This window comes from Pogona vitticeps, chromosome 6 (genome assembly GCF_051106095.1).
Source record: "Pogona vitticeps strain Pit_001003342236 chromosome 6, PviZW2.1, whole genome shotgun sequence".
NCBI lineage: Eukaryota > Metazoa > Chordata > Lepidosauria > Squamata > Agamidae > Pogona > Pogona vitticeps.
Window position 1 is genome coordinate 50,939,518 of NC_135788.1, and position 19,211 is coordinate 50,958,728.

Below are 19,211 nucleotides of genomic sequence, written 5' to 3' on the forward strand. Positions count from 1 at the left end.
CTTCGTGACCCCATGGACCAGAGCACGCCAGGCCCTCCTGTCTTCCAATGCCTCCCGGAGTTGGGTCAAATTCATGTTGGTAGCTTCGGTGACACTGTTCAACCATCTCGTCCTCTGTCGTCCCCTTCTCCTCTTGCCCTCACACTTTTCCAACATCAGGGTCTTTTCCAGGGAGTCTTCTCTTCTAATCAGATGGCCAAAATATTGGAGCCCCAGCTTCAGGATCTGTCCTTCTAGTGAGCACTCAGGGTTGATTTCCTTCAAAATGGATAGGTTTGTTCTCCTTGCAGTCCAGGGGACTCTCAAGATTCTCCTACAGCAGCACAATTCAAAAGCATAAGTTGTTCGGTGGTCAGCCTTCTTTATGGTCCAGCTCTCACTTCCATACATAACTACTGGAAAAACCATAGCTTTGACTCTGCAGACCTTTGTTGGCAATGTGACGTCTCTGCTTTTTAAGATGCTGTCAAGGTTTGTCATTGCTTTCCTCCCAAGAAGCAGGCATCTTTTAATTTTGTGGCTGCTGTCACCATCTGCAGTGATCATGGAGCCCAAGAAAGTAAAATCTGTCACTGCCTCCATATCTCTGCCTTCTATTTGCCAGGAGGTGATGGGACCAGTAGCCATGATCTCAGTTTTTTGGATGTTGAGCTTCAGACCATTTTTGCACTCTCCTCTTTCACCTTCAGTACAAGGTTCTTTAATTCCTCCTCACTTTCTGCCATCAGAGTGGTATCATCTGCATATTGGAGGTTGTTGATATTTCTTCCGGCAATCTTAATTCCGGTTTGGGATTCCTCCAGTCCTGCCTTTTGCATGATGTATTCTGCATATAAGTTAAATAAGCAGGGGGACAATATACAGCCTTGTTGTACTCCTTTCCCTATCATCTGCATATCTGAGGTTGTTGATATACTGCCTATATCGGAGATATTAAAATAATGTAAATATTGGGGGAGGGAGGAGAGAATATCACAACCGCTTGACCTTTGTACATATTGTTAGTGTACAATGACAGGTAGCAATTCTAAACTGGTCTTGGCTAATGGCCTTCTCAGAGTTCTAAATGAGGCAGATGGCACAAAGGTAGCCTTAATCTCTCAAGGAAACATAAAAGTTGAAGCTACATTGTACTGCATCCTTCCATCTAATCCAGTACTGTTGATTCTGACCGGCAGCAGCTACAAGCTCTCACACCAGATATCAATCGGGATGTGTAAGCCGTACCATTAACCCATTTCTTCACTCACAAAGCCATTTCCTCAGCCACTCAGAGTGGTCTATTTGATCAGATGGGCAGGATACAAATCAAATCAAATCAAATCAAATCAAATCAAATCAATCAATCAATCAATCAATCAATCAATCAATCAATCAATCAATCAATCAATCAATCAATCAGAAATTAAGACTGTGAATATCCTTCAATAGTCAGTTACCAAACAAAGCATGCTAAATGTAAGATGTATGGATGAGGAAAATCATGTGCTATGACAAGCACCACTTTTTTTATGACGTGGTTGAAGAAAAACATGCTATATCTATCATCTTGTTTGAACCTTAGGCAGATCTTTCTTAATCTCGCCACATGAAATCCTATTAATGTGAGGTCCTGGATTCAATCCAGGTTACGATCCCTAGATGATAAACATAAGCATTGTATCACGGAGTTATGGCTCTAAATGTCTAATGATATTTAACAGTGCTCTTTTTTTTAAAAAAGTGTTCCCAGGAAGCCCTAGTATGTGAGGGTCTGAAATTCTATGCTTGATTATCTTCTTTCTGCACTAGGGGTGGGAAATGTGTAGCCCTCCAGATGTCTTTAGACCACAATTCCCATCCGCAGTCAGCAAAGCCAATGGTAAATCTTAATGGGGATGGCAATCCAACAACATATGGAAGCCAGATATTCTCCAGTCTTTGATTTGCCTCAGCATACAGTAATTGTCACTGTTTTTGCTTTGAAACTTTTGAATAGAAAACATTCTTATTCCAATAGTGCCCATGACACAAAACCAACATATGCAATCTCTATATCTTCTAAAGAGGAAGAAGAAATTGGCCCATAAAGCATCTGAGGCATGGAAGAGCAGGGAAATGGAAAAGCCACCTGGGCCATGATAGAGGTGATTTTCTTAAACATTCCTTCCATGGGGCTTTGCTTTGAGTATCCAACCATTTTGAAAAAAGACCCACACTTGAAGTGGTCAGTATGTTCTCCTCTTCTTCCTTCAAGGGCTGCCTTCAGTATCATAGTCATCATTGGTCCTGCTACCTTCGCAAGGATATCCTTATTCTTGAGAGCAGGGCAGAAATTATGCTGCTTCTGCCCCACAACTTTATAATCTATGGTAGGGCAGAACATGAGTGCCATTGCATTTCCTTCCTTCCTTCCTTCCTTCCTTCCTTCCTTCCTTCCTTCCTTCCTTCCTTCCTTCCTTCCTTCCTTCCTTCCTTCCTTCCTTCCTTCCTTCCTTCCTTCCTTTCATACAAGACCCTCAGATATGTCAATCAAGGACTTCATGAAGTAGCCTGCTCTAGAGAACTGGAATGAGCAGCAGCAATTCTCTGGGACAAATGGACTTTGCAGGGGTGGGTAGGGAGAATAAGAGATTTCCTGTTCATAGTGCCCTGCCACCCGGTGTGACTAATGGTACAAATGGCCTTGGCTCTACCTACAAAAGTAGGTTGTTTTTAATCTGTTGTGTTGGCATTTATGAACCTGGTTGAAAATTACAGATAAATAATCTGGTTTTCTCTTGCAGCCAATCCTGAACCTGCATTTTGAAAATACCTCTAAAAAAATTTAATAAACAAACTCCTGGTGAAGGTGAAAGAAGAAAGTGCAAAAGCAGGACTGCAATTGAATATTTGTTGTTCTTTAGTCGTTTAGTCATGTCCAACTCTTCGTGACCCCATGGACCAGAGCACACTAGGCCCTCCTGCCTTCCACTGCCTCCCGGAGTTGGGTCTAATTCATGTTGGTAGCTTCAATGACACTGTCCAGCCATCTCGTACTTTGACGACCCCTTCTTATTTGCCTCCACACTTTCCCAACATCAGGGTCTTCTCCAGAGAGACTTCTCTTCTCATGAGAGGGCCAAAGTATTAGAGCCTCAGCTTTAGGATCTGTCCTTCCAGTGAACACTCAGGGTTGATTTCCTTTAGAATGGATAGGTTTGTTCTCCTTGCAGTCCAGGGGACTGTCAAGAGCCTCCTCCAGCACCACAATTCAAAAGCATCAGTTGTTCGGCGGTCAGCCTTCTTTATGGTCCAGCTCTCCCTTCTGTACATCACTATAGGAAAAACCATAGCTTTGACTATTCGGACTATTGTTGGCTAGGTGATGCCTCTGCTTTTTAAGATGCTGTCGAGGTTTGTCATTGCTTTCCTCCCAAGAAGCAGACGTCTTTTAATTTCGTGGCTGCTGTCACCATCTGCAGTTATCATGGAGCCCAAGAAAGTAAAACCTGTCACTTCCTCCATATCTTCGCCTTCTATTTGCCAGGAGGTGATGGGACCAGTGGCCAGGATCTTAGGTTTTTGGATGTTGAGCTTCAGACCATTTTTGCACTCTCCTCTTTCACCCTCATTACAAGGTTCTTTAATTCCTCCTCACTTTCTGTCATCAGAGTGGTATCATCTGCATATCAGAGGTTGATATTTCTTCCGGCAATCTTAATTCCGGTTTGGGATTCCTCCAGTCCTGCCTTTCGCATGATGTATTCTGCATAAAGTATAAGTTAAATAAGCAGGGAGACAATATACAGCCTTGTTGTACTCGTTTCCCAATTTTATACCAATCAGTTTTTCCATATCCAGTTCTAACTGTTGCTTCTTGTCCCACGTATAAGTTTCTCAGGAGTTAGATAAAAATCGTGATTACAGAAGAACTGGATAACTTTTTTTGTTGACAATGAATAAATTTAAATGGTTAAAGATTTTGTAGATCTCTGTTTAATCATCAGTTATGAAAGAACTAGAAAAGATCCTCAAGTGCAAAAATGTGTCACTAGAGACCAAGCTAAAGATCAACCATGGTATGGTACTCATGGTTAGTATGTACAGATAGGAAAACTGGACAGTGGAGAAACGGACAGGAAAAATATTGATTAATTAGAACACGTATTGTAGGAGAGTTTTATGGATACCGCAGAGGAAAAAAAGTGGTTGCTAGATCATTTCAAGCTCTCTAGAAGCAAAAATGACTAAACTGAGGCTACCATACTGTGGACATATTATGAAAAGACAAAATGTATTAGAAAAGGCAATAATGCTGGGAAAAGTTAAAGGCAACAGGAAAAGAGGAAGACTAAATGAGAGGTGAATTGATTCAATGATGGAATCAATAGCCTTGAGTTTTCAAGGACTATTAACAACAGAAACCTCTGGAGAGCGCTAGCACAAAGCATTGTCATAAGGCAGAAGCAACTTGATAGCATAACAAACTGACTACAGATGATGATACATAATTACTTCTACATTTTTGGCAAAATTAAATACTGAGGCAAGAGCAAGAGGGATTTTTGTATATCAATATTAATCTGAATTTAGAGAATTGGAATATAGAAACAAAATATAAGGGGTGTGACAGTTCTTGAGGAAAAAATGTCCTATTCTAACTTTAAATCAAGGGAAGAAAGATGATTTGACTTACATTGGCTCACTTTAAAACTCTTGTCAGAGAACCAATTATGCTATCAGTGTGTAGGGGGTTGCTGTATCTCTGTTTGTCTGTCCTATAAAAAACATGTATGTGCTAATATATTGTACAAACCAAGAGCACCTTTTTACACATACAGTGGCAACAGGCACTTTCTCATATTTTTAAAAATGTGCTTTGATTTTAAAATTGGTTACCTTATCAGTTCTTCGTTTTGAGATAAGTTTTTGTAATCATTTCATATTTTTAGTGCTAGATCTGGAGGAAGTAATGCAGAAGTATTTGTACTTTAGGATCAGCCAATGTTCATACTAACCGTGCAATGCTATAATTATTTTTTAAAAAAACACAATTGATTACATTAATTATTGGCCAGACCTTGCAGGGATTTAAATAAGTACATATGGGTGTCATCATCTGTTCATTTGTGTACAGATCTAGGGACCTTTGGAGAAAATCAGAAAATCTATATTTGGTCTCTGAAGCTTTTATTTTCAGATCAATAAAAGTTATAGCTGACAGTTGTATAAAATTCCATGTTAAGTGGCAGCTCCCCATTGACTACACAGCTACATCTTAGTTCAATGTTCCTATATGCTGTTTTAATTAGGGTTATTTACTTCTTTATTGCGATGATTGTATTTTAATTGGTTGTGTTGCGCTCTAGAGATAGAAGTGTAGGCGCATTATGAATAATTTATTATTTCTTGGAAGTAGAATATATTATATGATTTTAGAATGTGGGTGAACTGCTTCTTCCTTTGACAACATCCCTGTTTTTGTTTTAGATTGCCATTGACTGATAAACAAAACATCTAATTTGGAATTCTGTTTCAGTTTCAAAGTATCAGCCTGGGGTTATTCTTCTGTCCTTTTAAGCATGTCTCATTCTGTTCAGCTAAATCTGTGTAGGACAGATGGAAATGAAATATGTCCTTATGTTTTCAGGGACCAATAGCCGGCTCTGCTTTATGTCATCATCATCATCCCTTTATTCAGAGAAAAACTGGGAAGGTGTAAAAGAAGAAAAAAATTACACTTGATTACAGTGGCTAAACTGATCTGAGCATGAACATGAGTAGTATGTATAGCATAGCATACATCAAATCACAATTTTGACAGGCTCCACGCCCCTTAAGGCAAGACATTCGGTCAAGGCTTGACCCTGGCCCCTTCAGCCAGAAGGGGCGGGTTGAGGGTGACGTCAGGGAGTTGTGGAGGTCCCGTGGACCTATAGGAGGTTTACCTAGAGTTGCGGGACCCCCGTGACCCTAGGGAGGCCTGCGGATTGGCTCCTGAGGGGTAGGGCCAGTTTATGTCCCTGTAGACCAATAGGAGCCGTTGGAGGTTCTGTGTAGAAAAGGGGGTCATCCTAAAGGCAGGCCTGGGCCTGCCCAGAGGCCTCCTGGACATGCCCTGAGGCCTGCTGGACATGCCCTGACGCCACCTGTCTCAGAAAGTCCCACAGCGCCAGTTTCAGGGCCCTTCTGCGCGCGCTTGCTGATATTTGCAGAGCCCGGACAGTTTGGAGCCGATGGCCAACAAGCAAAACCTGCAACAAGTTCAAGAGTACAGAAAATAAAAACCCACATTTTGTAGTAAAACTATTTTGAGACTGTCTAGAGTAAAACATTTCCCACATTTTATACTCATAGTCTTTTCCTAGAACCTGTGTGTGTGTGTGTTTTAAATTTTCTTTTTATTATATAAAATCCATCCATGTTGATTTAACATCGTGTCACCTGGGTACAGCTAATAATCATTTGTTAAAACAAATACCATATACATGACACTCCTAATGTATACAACATCCTTCTAACCATTGATAGAACAAGGCCCATGTTTGATAATATTTTGTATCTTCTTTTCCTTTGATTTTCAGTGTTAGTCTATCCAACTCGGCGCTGTCCGATGTCTTTTTAGTTACTGTATTTCTTGATCTGTAGCTGTTTCTTCATTTTACCAGTACTGAGCGTATATAAGCCTCGCATCTGTTGAAATATGCAGTAATAAATATACATTTTGTTTATCAACACTTTTTGGTATTATACCTAACAGAAAGAGCTGTGACCTAAAACCTGCCTGTTTTTGGATTATTTTCACAAACTATGTGTGTATTTTGTTTCATGTGTGTGGGTGTGTGCATTAAACCCTCTTTTTAAGGGTCTAGGAACCATCCCCTAGTTTTAAGCCAAAGGATTCAGACAGAGTTTGAACAGCCATTAACAAGCCACAAAATAGACAGCTTTCATAATGCCTATAGACATTTGAAAAAAGGTTGTAACTTAAAGACAATATGTAACTATCAAAAACAACAGGCGGCTCTGTAGACCAACGGGTTTGTTTGAAGGGGTTGTGCAGAAAAGGGGATGGTCATAAGGCATGCCTGAATAGACCTTAGCCACTCAGAAAGTCCCAGAGCCGCATTTTTGGAGAGTTCTCCGGTGTTGACCTTTCTTTGCAGTACAAACCTGCAATAAGTTGAAGAGTACAAAAAAATAAAAACCCACATTTTAGTAAAACTGTTTTAAGACTGTCCAAAGTAAAACATTTTCCACATAAAAACACACAAAATAGACAACACTCATAAGGACTATACATTTTGAAAAAAGCTTGCAACTTAAAGACAATGTGTAATTATACAAAACATCAGGCGGCCCCTATAGTCCAATCGGGAGCAATTGGAGGGGTGGGTTGGGGTGGGGTGGTTTGGTTTGATTAGAAAGAGGTGTGCCATGTCTCGGCATACCCTTAGGCAAGCCCACAGAGGTTGCTGAAAAGCCACGGAGGTGTTTTCGGGGCCGTTCTGCATAGCTTGTAGCTCTTTGCAGAGATCACTGCATCTTGGAGGAGATGGAGGACAAAGAAAACCTGATCCCCGCAACAAGCCAAAAGGATACAGGGAGACCCAAAAGGCGTTTGCGATCTCTAGGTTACTACTACGGAGCTGTGGGTTTTTCCCAGCCCTTGTGTCCCTTAGGACCCCCTCCAAGGCTCAGGGAGAGCCTGCCTGAAGAAAAGCTAAGAAGAAAAGGCAAGTCTGCAGAAGACCTCTTTGTCTTTACCGCAAAACCCAAACAGGAAAGCAGAAGAAAGATAGCCTGTACTCTAATGGGGGGTGCTGAGGAAGATGAGGAGACTACAGAGCATCAAGTCAATGAGTCTCAAGTCAACATGGTGAGATCAATTTTCTAAAAGACGTAGCTAGGGTCTGTTATAAGGGCTTTAAAAAGCCATAGTTAGGGATTTATGCTAGGGTTGGGGGTTTAAGGTCCTTTTAGAAATGACTAAAAGCTTGTTTCATTTTCAATCACAGGAAAGCTTGTTTCAAGCTCAAACACAGGAGGACCCTGGGCATGATGATGATGGGCTTGAGTGCGACTGCGGGTATAGGCCGCACAGAAATTACCTGAAAGAGGCAGATGACAATGTTTCAAACGCATCCACCGGAGAGGGTCAGGCTGTTGATGATGAGAAATCACCCTGCAGGAATATACAGACTGTAAATCTGTCTTGTATTTCATGTGTTTCTACAAACCCCTGAGGTTTAGATGTCTGTTTTTACAAAACCCTTATAATATACTGTTTTTAATAAAGTTTTACCATACCTTGTGCATATTTGTACAATACCCTTGTAATATGTCTTCTAATAAACAGGCTTTATTGTACCACACCTTGTGTATATTTGTATACATTTAGAATAGGTTATTTCAGACATTTGAACTCACGTCAGCTCAGGACCAAATAGGTCCAAAACCGAATTGTCAAAAGGGTGCTCCAGAAAGAGCTGTGAGGGAGTGCTAATTGTTTATGAATGAAACCCTGTTTCAATATTCAAAAACCTCGGTGCTGGAAAAATGTTAATAAATTCTAAAGTGTTGAGCTTGCTGAGCCTGTCCAGCATAGTTAGTCCACTTTCCTACAACACAAAAAGGGAAAAGAGGGGTTTATTTCTTTGCAGAGGCACATCTAGTATAAGTGAAACTCCAGCCATGGCACATGTAAAAGCAAAACACTACATAGCCTAGTTTTAACCCAGAGGCACGCGTTTGTCTAAAGCTTTGTCCGATTCATGAATTCCACATGTTAATAGAGCTGTAGGGATGAAAAGTTTTGAAAAAATGGTTCAGAGTTATAATATACCATCTCTCACTCAGAGTTTTGATACCCATCAGTGTGCATATAGAACAAATAGATCAATGGGGTGGGGTGGGGTGCTGTAGCATTTTAATTTTTATTATAACAGCATACTGTATTGTCACAGGTGGTGCAGTAGAGGAACTACATACAGCTGCTTTTGTGGATTTCAGTGCGGCCTTTCATAACAGCCACCCTCAGAAGCTGATGATTAAAATAGGGGGCAGGTGACTTTCCCCTCCACCCCCACCCCCTTTTTTTAGTCAACAAGCAGTTAATGTTCAGTTAAAGAATTTAGGATGTAGTCCTCAGTGTTGAAATGGAAATTGTTGAGGCCTGTTGCTTAAAGCAGTCTCGTTTTTAGTTTTCTGTTAGCTGTTCAACTGTAAGTAAATGAAATCTTTTTATTTTGTCTCCTACTAATGTTGCAGCTTGGGTTATTGAGACCAAGTGCCAGCTGATGCAGACTTTGATTGTTTTCATTGAGATTGTTCCAGTTCATTGGCAGAAATCCCTAATCTACTATGGAAAACTCAATGGGTGTTGGTACTAGCAAAGTCATTTTTAAATATGTCACATTCTTTCTTGCTTAGTTAAACAGACCTTCTCTCCATGCTTTTAGCAAGCTACACTATTAGAAAACAATTTCCTCCTGGAATGAAGATCCCCCAAAAGTGGGTTTAGTGGGTTGTGCAAGTCTCACTGCCACAAGTGGTCCAACCTTCACAAAAGGGGCGATGGTGGTCAGAATACTATATAGAATGTTACTTTTAACAGTGGAACTTTGTGTGTTGTTTATTATATTGACAAAAACAATAGAAAAATTAAAAAGATAAAAAAAGAATCGCTACTAAAGTTACAGCATTATATTCTAAGGTGTTCATGAGGTTGGATAAAATACTGTCCTACCTAGCTGAGCTGTTGTGGGGGGGATAAAAATATGGCATTGCAACAGCACTGAAAGAGCATTTCTTTCAAAACATTAAAAAACAATAGGGGGGGCAACTAAAAATAAAAAAATTCTTTTAGCTATATTCTAAGGTGATCATGAGGTTGGATAAAATACTGTCCTACCTAGCTGAGCTGTTGTGGGAGGGATAAAAATATGGTATTGCAACAGCACTGAAAGAGCAAACACATGCTGGCTTATTCTTTTTAAAATAATTTATAGAAGTCAACAGAGGATCAATGTCTACCTGATGTCTTATTAATGGTTAAAATATTTTGAGTAATTGTCTTAACTCGTATACAGACATATTTATTTACTTGTTATATTTCTATATTAGCATTTCTTCAATGAGCTCCTTAGAGTTCAAGGTAACTTTAAAAAGTTGTCAAAATGAAGCTTTGTTTTACTATACACATACATTGTTTTTTGGGGAAACTACATTTTAATTACAGATCTCTGAGGCAGACTGGCCTTGTAACAACAACATCCCCCTCCCCCACGTGTTCTGCGGGGGGGGGGGGGAGCTAGCCTTCACTATGCCTTTGAAACTCCGAGGGGGGGGGTCTTCCTTTGAAAAAGCAGGGACATACATTCTAAACTCTTAACATTTCCCCACCCATCACCCCTTCCCAACCGTTGCATAATGCTAAAAAACTTATTTTCCAGTGACCCAAATAAAATGTAGCTCCTACAGTATTTCTTCCCTCCCACATAGATGGCGCAGTGGTTAAATCGCTGTACTGCAGCTAAAACTGTGCTCACGACCTGGGGTTCAAATCCCAGGTAGCCGGCTCAAGGTTGACTCAGCCTTCCATCCTTCCGAGGTCGGTAAAATGAGTACCCAGCTTGCTGGGGGGGGGGCAATGTGTAGCCTGTATAATTAAAAATTGTAAACCGCCCGGAGAGTGCTTGTAGCGCTATGGGGCGGTACATAAGTCCAATAAATAAATAAATAAATAAGTAAAAGTGCAGACCTTACCTCGTTTCCTCTGCTATACAGCCATGTGGAAAAGGACAGAGATAAGCGATCAGGGCTTCTTTAAACCTCCCAAAGGCCCCATGTAACGCCCAGACAAGCTGGCTAAGCATGCGCCTGAAGGCAAAAAGGGAATGCTAGTGAAAACATTTTTACTACAACTCCCATAATGCATCTGGGCCTAGACACAGGGACTAGCCACTTTCATCATTACATCCAAGACAGCAAACCCCCTCCCCCCATTTTTCTCAAATAGACATACAATAATGGAATAAATTGTACAGTATTTTTGAAGTTTGTTCAAGTGCACACACAGTTCTAAATTTATGAAAAGAAAGGCTTATTCTAGAATCAAATGAATGTTCTGAAAATAAAGTTGGGGTGGGGCTATCATGGCTACTAGAATCCATGTGCGTGCAATGCCTCTTTCCTCTATGACAGGTGGCTATAGTAATGGCATATATGAAGAAATTTTAAAAAAGGCAGGCAAAGGAATTTCTCATGTTCTCTCCAGTTTTTTATTCTGTCTACAATAGGTTACGCAGACACACACACATACATACAATGCATCAAAAAGTCAAACATTGACGCCATGGAGAAGCTCTATTCATTCAGCAAAAACAAGACACGGAGCTGATTGTGGCTTTGATTATCAGTTTCTTATAACAAAACTCAACAATAAACATCCCAGAGTAAGCTCCAACTACTGTGCAATTACACTCATATCACCAACCTCAAATACGCATATGATACCCCTCTGATATCAGAAACTGAGGAAGAATTAAAGAACCTCTTAATGAGGGTAAAAGAGGAGATTGCAAAAATGATCTGAAGCTCAACATCAAAAGCCTAAGGTCACTGCTTAGTTTTCCAAACTTGCAGTCCTGTTGAGTATACCAACTTAATAGCGTCATCTTTTAAGATTTTAAATAGTTCAGCTGGCATGCCATCACATCTACTGTCCTTGGGGTTAGCCATGCTTTCTAAGTCCCACTAGACTTCACTCTCCAGGATATCTGGCTCAAGGTCAGCAAATAATCTATCTGGAGTTGTCTGGGCCATCCAGATCTTTCTGGTATAATTCCTCTGTGTATTTTTGCAACCTCTTCTTGATGTTCTTCTGTTAGGGCCCTACCATTTTTGTCCTTTACCATGTCCATCTTTGTACAAAAAGTACCTTTAACATCTCCAATTTTCTTGAACAGCTTTCTAGATTTCCCTTTCAATTATTTACCTCTATTTCTTTAAACTGTTTGATTAAGAATTTCAAAGAGCCTTTCTTTTCACCCCTTTTGTGAAGGTTGGACCACTTGTGGCCAGTGAGACTTGCACAACCCACTAAACCCACTTTTGGGGGATCTTCATTCCAGGAGGATCAAACCACTTATTAATGATTTTAAAGCTTCCTCCTGCTCCCCCCATGGAGAGGAGACAGAGGAGGATATGGAGGTTTGGGTTTTTTAAAAAGTCCTTAGCCCAGTGCTGAACTGGTTGACTGACAAACCAGTTCAGTCCTATGCCAGTTGCAGATATATTTTTCTAAACTTGCAGTTATCCTCCACTCCTCCACAGAGGGGGATATGGGAGAGGACCCAGAGGGATGTATCTTTTTTATTTATTTCTTCTTTCCCTTCAAAGGGAAGAAGGATTAAATAGGTTTGCTTGAGGTGTAGTCTGGTTTGCTGCCCTGAAACCTCTTAATCCTTGCATTTAGATACAAGGATTGCACTAAATGACACACCACACCTCAAAGAGGTCTTGTTTAGCCTGACTCAGCCAGGGACAATTTGGCCATCGAGTTAACTGGGCTCACTGCCAGGAAACTACAAGGCTTCAATATCCAATGGAGCTCGCACATGGTCAGTGTTTTGCTTATAAATGCTTAGAAAATAGAAATGTGAGCTTCTGTACATTGGTCATTTCTTCTCTTGGATCTTGCTGTATGAGTCAAACCATGGCTAGAAACATTCCAGTCATACATATAGGTCCACATTTTCCTCCATGTTGTCTATGTCTTCCCAGCCAAACAGAGGTTTCATTTTTTTTTCCTTATCGATGATATTGATTAGAGGGAAGAGATAGTTATTTAGCAGTTCATACATCTAGCTATCATGAAAGTCCTATTTGGCCATTATGCTCCATATGGTCATAATCATATGAAGAGACAGAACAAGGCACAGAAATGTAACTGTTACTGGAAAATGGCCCCAAATGATCCCCTGCTGGTTGGGGTCTTCTGGGATTTGTGATCCAAAAAAATAAAATTTTCAAACTCTGGAAAAGAATGGGATAGCCCCAACCCCATTGTCATGACCCAGCTTCCTGTTAGGGAGAACTTGGTCGGTCGGACAGAGAGTAATTGGAAATCTGAGTACACCTACTCAGCTGGGTTGAGTCCTGGTGACCTCAACCAGGGCGTACAACAAACTCCTTCTTACAAGTCTGCCCTAAAAAGATACTTGCTTATACTTAACAAAGTTCAGCAGGAAGTTACACATGGGCTTTGTAGTCCTAAGATCTACCTGGCTCAATTAGGTAGGATTCAGTAGCTTAATGTGGCCTTGCCTCCCCCTCTGGGAATGGCTAAGACAGGCTTCACTGTTTAAGAGACCAAAAGATTTTATAATTGATATTTTTCTTGAAAAAAATATAGATTTACAGAATAAAGTCAGTTTGAGGCAAAAGCATAGCAATAAAGCACTTTCAAGGCTTGTTATAATTACAATTAAGTCAATTAATTCCCTTTTGATTACAAAAACTCTAAAAATCTCTAGAAGCTTCCTTAGGGTAGGCAAAAGGCTTAAAGCCCCCCTTCTCTTCTTTCTTTAACTCTCTACATCTTCCTCAGTCCTTTCCCTGCACGGGGCAGCAGGAAAAAAGACCTTTAGAAAATCTATGGTTCCATCAAATGAAAAAATAGGAACAAGATGGAACACTGCACATGGCAAAAGTTCCTTTTTCTATCTTCTTGGCTCCTCCTGTCTTCTTCATCTCCCACGCTGTTATCCAATCACAGCGTATTGTGGTAGAAGTAGTCCCCTCCTTCTCTTCTCATGAGAAACAGGTGTTGTTTTTCTCCTTCTGTTCTTTTCTCCGCCATAACAAGTGTCTGGTCTTCTTATCTTGTATTGGCTTGTACTGGCCTAAAACATTCCCACAGACCCCTGGAATAACATTCCCGTAATACAAAATCATTGTTACATAGAACCAATATGGAATCAATTTTACATTGTTCACAACTACATATCCCATCTTCATTACATGGTTTAATCCACATATTCACAACCATGACACCCATAACTGGCCTCTTGTTTGCACTCCCATCTCCTCCTTTCCATCCAAACAATGGGGGGATTATCTACTTGCCTAAGCTCTCCCCTCACCTGCATGACTAAAGTTCTAAATCACAGGGGCAGCCAGCACACATACAGCAGGCTCCCTACAGATAGATGTGCCGCTCCAGTGGAAAGATGGTGAATGACAGATCTGATATAGGAATACAATAGCAGGGGCATTAACAGCATGAAAGATAATAACTGAAGAGAACTCAGCTGTCTGTTCTGAGTTCACTCCTAGTCAGTCATGCTACTCCTATGTTGTACTATAGTACACCAGAACACAGCTCTACCCTTATGTAGCCGCCCATTCTAATTAAAATATATACAGTGGTGCCTCGCAAGACGAATGCCTTGCGGGACCAAAAACTCGCAAGACTAATGGTTTTGGTGATGATCCAGCCGCTGGAGGGTCCCTGACCTCGAACAGCGAGGCTGGCCTTGCCCTCCACCCGGGATAGCACAAGAAGGGCCAACGCGACTTCCGGGTGGGAGGGGAAAGCCCTGGTATTTAAAGGGCCTTCCCCTTCCGGAACGCCATCTTCTTTTCAGGCACCGAGCTGGAAAGAGAGGGGTCGGCGAGCAGCGACTGGTTCATTGCGACTGGTGCATTGCTGGATTACTTCCTTGGAAAAGAAGGACTGCGAATCAAGAGGGGGTGAGGCAGCAGCGGAGAGGATCGGAGAGTGGAGCGCGGCGGCAGCCCGGCTTTACCGGATCGGGAGAAGCATCGGCTCCTCCCACAGGCTGAGTACAGAGCGCGGGAAAGGGAACCCTTAGCGGAATAAGGGCTGCACCTGGGAGGAAGCGTAGGCTACCAGCAATTGAACGGGCGCCTGCCCCTTCTACCCCCCACCCAACCCTCGCTTTGGCTCCTTACTTTAGGTAAGCCCCGTGAGCCTCCTCCGTTTTTTTCCCCTTCGGCGCCTAAGGCAGTCCTTCGACCTCGATCGTACATAGGGGCGGCGGCGATTTTTCGCGTCCCGGGCCGCGCCTCTAGGAAGCGGCGCCGCAAGCGCTCTGGTTCTTTCGCTCAGCTTAACCCGCTCTAGGAGCCGCAGGGATAGAGATACACGCTTGCGGGGCCGCTAGGAATCGCTCGGCCCGGCCCGAAAAACCCGCGCTTTCCCTTTTATTCGGCACATAGCGCCGCCGCCGCACCCGATTCCTTAGGGGCACCGGTCCTTAGTTGCCCTTTGTTGCTAACGGAGGCAAGCCATCTGCGGGGGTTGATCTAGCCCGATCGGAACGCGAGGGGCCAGAGAAAAAATTTTGAATTTCCCGCCATTTCTGGGGCCCCGCCCACCCGCCTATTCATCTGCGGCCCTTGTTTTCGGCTCCTACTGAGTCGCCGGGGATCCGCTCAGCGCCGGTTCAGCTAACTAGTTTGCTCAATTGGGCATTCACCGCTTAGGCACACTGGTCATTTGTTTCCTTTGTTGCTGACAGTGGCAAGCCATCTGCGGGGGTTCATCTCGGTCGATCGGAGCGCTAGGGGCCTGAGTAAAATTTTGAATTTCCCGCCAATTTTGGAGCACCGCCCACCCGCCTACTCTTTGCGGCCCTTGTTTTCGGCTCCTACTGAGTCGCAGGGGATCAAAGCAACACCGGACAGCGCCCTAGCTTGCTCGATTGGGCATTCATTGAATGCTTGGGCTTCACCTGAAAGGCATAATACATTCGGTGATCCCTGGGGGGGGAATACCCGCAACAGCTCATTGATTAGCAGTAGCACCACAGCGAATTAATTGTGCAATTGATTAGTAATAGATAAATATATACATAGATGAATTAATTGCCTTGTTAGGTATTAAGGAATAAACTGAGCATTGTCTATTGATTCAATATTGCTGTACAGTCATTTATATGCATGTATTTAGCCTGATTTGATATATGATCAGATGAATTAATTGGATGATTAATTAGCAAAGCATAAATTGCACATAGCATAGGAGTACTTTTGCCTCCACTCCAATTTATCTGCACTTCAATTTTATAACAATTCATTTCATATAAATTTATTTTAACGTGGTAAATCTATGAATAGCTAATTAATTGTCTGGTTGCATAGCAAATCATTGAGAATATTATTTGCAAAATTTGATATACAATCAACCTGAGCTGCGTTTCATTGATTAATTGATTAGTACTGCATAACTTTTATACATAGATGAATTAATTGTTGGGTTAAAGAGTAAAAGCCTAAGCTGAAATTTAATTGAAGATACTTTACCACATTCAATTTAATAATAATAATAATAATAATATAACAAGGGACAAATACGGCTGCACGTGTAGGGTGTCCCTTTGTGCCACGCGGCAGGATTTCATACAGGCGTGCCTTGCATAAACTTGTGCACGCGAGGGCGGCAATCGACATAAATAACTAACCACATTTTCGTACTGCACATAAATACATAACCTAACCCAGTCAGGGATTACCCAGGTGCTAATTGTTGGTATATAGAAGGAATAAATACAACATGGCACCACGTAAAGGGGTTGGAAACAAGAAAGGGAAGCAGCCGGCCCAGAGGAGGCAGGTAACTCACGCATCACCACCGCATTCCTCTTCAGATGAGGAATCTTGGCCGGTTTGGCAAAAATTACAGAATAAAATTGAGGCCTTGGAGGCCCAAACACTGGGAAAGCAGCCCGCCCAACCACGTGGGGTGCGTAGATCGGCTAGGGAGTCCAAAAGCCACAGGACAACCAGGCTAAGGGTCATGGCTCGCGAGCTAACACAAAGATCTGCGGCTATTGAGTCCACACAGGGTATGGATGCGGCTTCAAGGCAGGACGAGGATGGAGCAGTGGTGGCCGCAAAGAGGCGCCGGATTGTTGAACAGCGGCCGGTACCCAGGGAAGAGTCGGAACAGGCATCCGTAAGCCAGGAGGAACAGGAGGAGATTGAGGAGGTTAGCTGCGAAGCCCCACAGCAATATGAGGAGCAGGCCGGACCGTCCACGTCATATGGTGAGTATGCAACCGGGTCATTCGCCCAAGCACCTCCCCCAGCATGGCCCTGGCCAGCGGGTGCACCAGGAACATATCCACCGACCGCACCCTACATCTCGATGAGTCCGGGTTTACCCAATGCCCCCTGGCCTTATGCCAGCCCGCACCTCACGGGGTGGGGCGCTCCTGCCGGGGCTCCTCCAGCGCAGGCCCAGCCTGCGCTTACAAATGGATCAGGGGCCTGGCCTTACCCTTCGGTACCCAACACGGGCTATAACACGGTGCCTATCACGGCGCTGCCTTACGGGGACTATTCGACGCCTCTGGGCGATCATTTGAGCCCCGCAACGAAGGAGAAAATTTGGAAAGGAAAGTACATAGATGTATTTGCTTAATAGGGAAGTGGAAAAGAAGGACTTAGATGGGGAGGATGAGAAGGATAAGGAGAAGAGAAGAAGGAAAAAGCCGGAGAGAACTTGGGCTAATTGGCTCCCCGGGTTCTTAATTTATGCTGGGGTTATTGTAAAGGCACAGCCGTGGAGGGCGCAGGCCCTCTTTCAGTATTTAGACATTATATATAGGGCTTACACAGACTTCGCAGGGCAGGCTTGGTTGCAATATGATCAGGCTTTCCGCATGAGGAGCGCCATTCAACCAAACCTGAGGTGGGATGAACCACAACCAGGGCTCTGGCTGCAGCATATGGCCCCTTCTAGGCCCAACACAGGGGACCGTTTTGATAGTGGGCATCTCAATAGGAGAGCGTTAGTCCCACAAACTACCCGCGCAGGCGCGGGGCAGGTGGTTCAACCCCGCCTGCCTTGTTTTCAGTTTAACGCCAGGGGCTACTGTAATAAGAAGCCCTGCAAGTTCAGACACGAATGTCTCACATGCGGGGGCCAACATGCAAACTCCTCCTGCTTTAGGGCAGGGGCCCAGAGACAGAGCAGGAGCTCAGGGGGCCCCAGGAAGCCTAACAGCGGGGGTGGGAACAATGCAAAAGGGGCCCAGCCCAATTAAAGTGCAGGTCTTGGAGGAGTGGTTGAGGTTCTACCCTCACCAGGAAGACGCTAAGTATTTATTGGAGGGTTTTAAATGTGGGTTTCGAATACCGGCTAAAGGGGAATGCAAGGCCTTCACGGCCCGGAACCTCCGATCAGTGGTAGGCATGGAAGATATAGTACAGCTAAAAATTGACAAGGAAGTGAAAGAGGGCAGGGTCCTCGGCCCATTCTTAAAACCGCCTATGGCAAACCTCAGAGTGTCGCCACTAGGTATAGTGCCCAAGAAGGTCCCGGGGGAATTCCGTTTAATTCATCACCTGTCCTTCCCGGAGGGGGCGTCGGTGAACGATGCTATTCCCCAAGAATTATGCACGGTTAGGTACACCTCCTTCGATGATGCAGTGAAAATGATCAGGAAATGTGGGGTAGGGGCTGAACTGGCAAAGTGTGACATTAAATCGGCCTTTAGGCTGCTGCCAGTTCACCCTCAGGATTTTAACTTGCTAGGCTTCCAGTTTGGTGGCGCATATTTTGTGGACAGGGCCCTACCCATGGGATGCTCAGTGTCATGTGCTGCATTTGAGAAGTTCAGCACTTTTATTGAATGGAGACTTAGGCGCATGGTGAGAAGCAATTCAACAGCGCATTACCTCGATGACTTCCTTTTCTGTGGAAAAGGAGGCACAGGTAGATGCGGTGTCATACTACGCACATTCCAAGCATTAGCCAAGGAGTTGGGGTTGCCCCTAGCGGAGGATAAGACAGAGGGTCCGGCGACGTCTCTAACCTTCCTGGGTATAGAGCTTGATACGGTACAGCAAACATCGAGGTTACCACGGGACAAGTTAATTGACCTGAGGGCCCGGGTTGCAGCTCTACTACACAAAAAGAAAGCTTCCCTTAGAGACCTACAGGAAATAGTTGGCCATCTGAACTTTGCTTGCAAGGTTGTGGCACCGGGCCGAGCATTCCTCAAGCGGCTATGCACAGCTATGAGGGGTCTCAAGCGACCGACCCACAGGACCAGGGTAACACGGGGCATGAGGGACGACCTCCAGGTATGGAGCCAATTCCTCCAATCGTTCAATGGGGTCTCTTTCTGGAGGTCCGATATAAATCAGAAGGCAAATTTCCAAGTGCACTCGGATGCCGCTGGGTCATTGGGATTTGGCATCTATTGCCAAGGCAA

The 19,211-nt window shown here is 43.4% G+C and overlaps 2 long non-coding RNA genes across 3 annotated transcripts; one reads left to right on the forward strand and one right to left on the reverse strand.

The window, feature by feature from the left end:
• Window positions 1-795: 795 nt before the first annotated feature.
• Window positions 796-14,220, reverse strand: LOC140708190 (uncharacterized). Of its 2 annotated transcripts, XR_012088373.2 has the most exons (3): window positions 10,729-14,220; window positions 8,073-8,146; window positions 796-7,134 (listed from the first exon to the last, which is right to left on the reverse strand). It is a non-coding gene; the product is annotated as an uncharacterized LOC140708190 (long non-coding RNA). The 2 variants fall into 2 exon arrangements; XR_013537300.1 differs by lacking the exon at window positions 10,729-14,220 and having other exon boundaries at window positions 8,073-10,711.
• Window positions 7,129-8,325, forward strand: LOC144583506 (uncharacterized). Its single transcript, XR_013537301.1, has 2 exons — window positions 7,129-7,840; window positions 7,980-8,325. It is a non-coding gene; the product is annotated as an uncharacterized LOC144583506 (long non-coding RNA).
• Window positions 14,221-19,211: the final 4,991 nt, after the last annotated feature.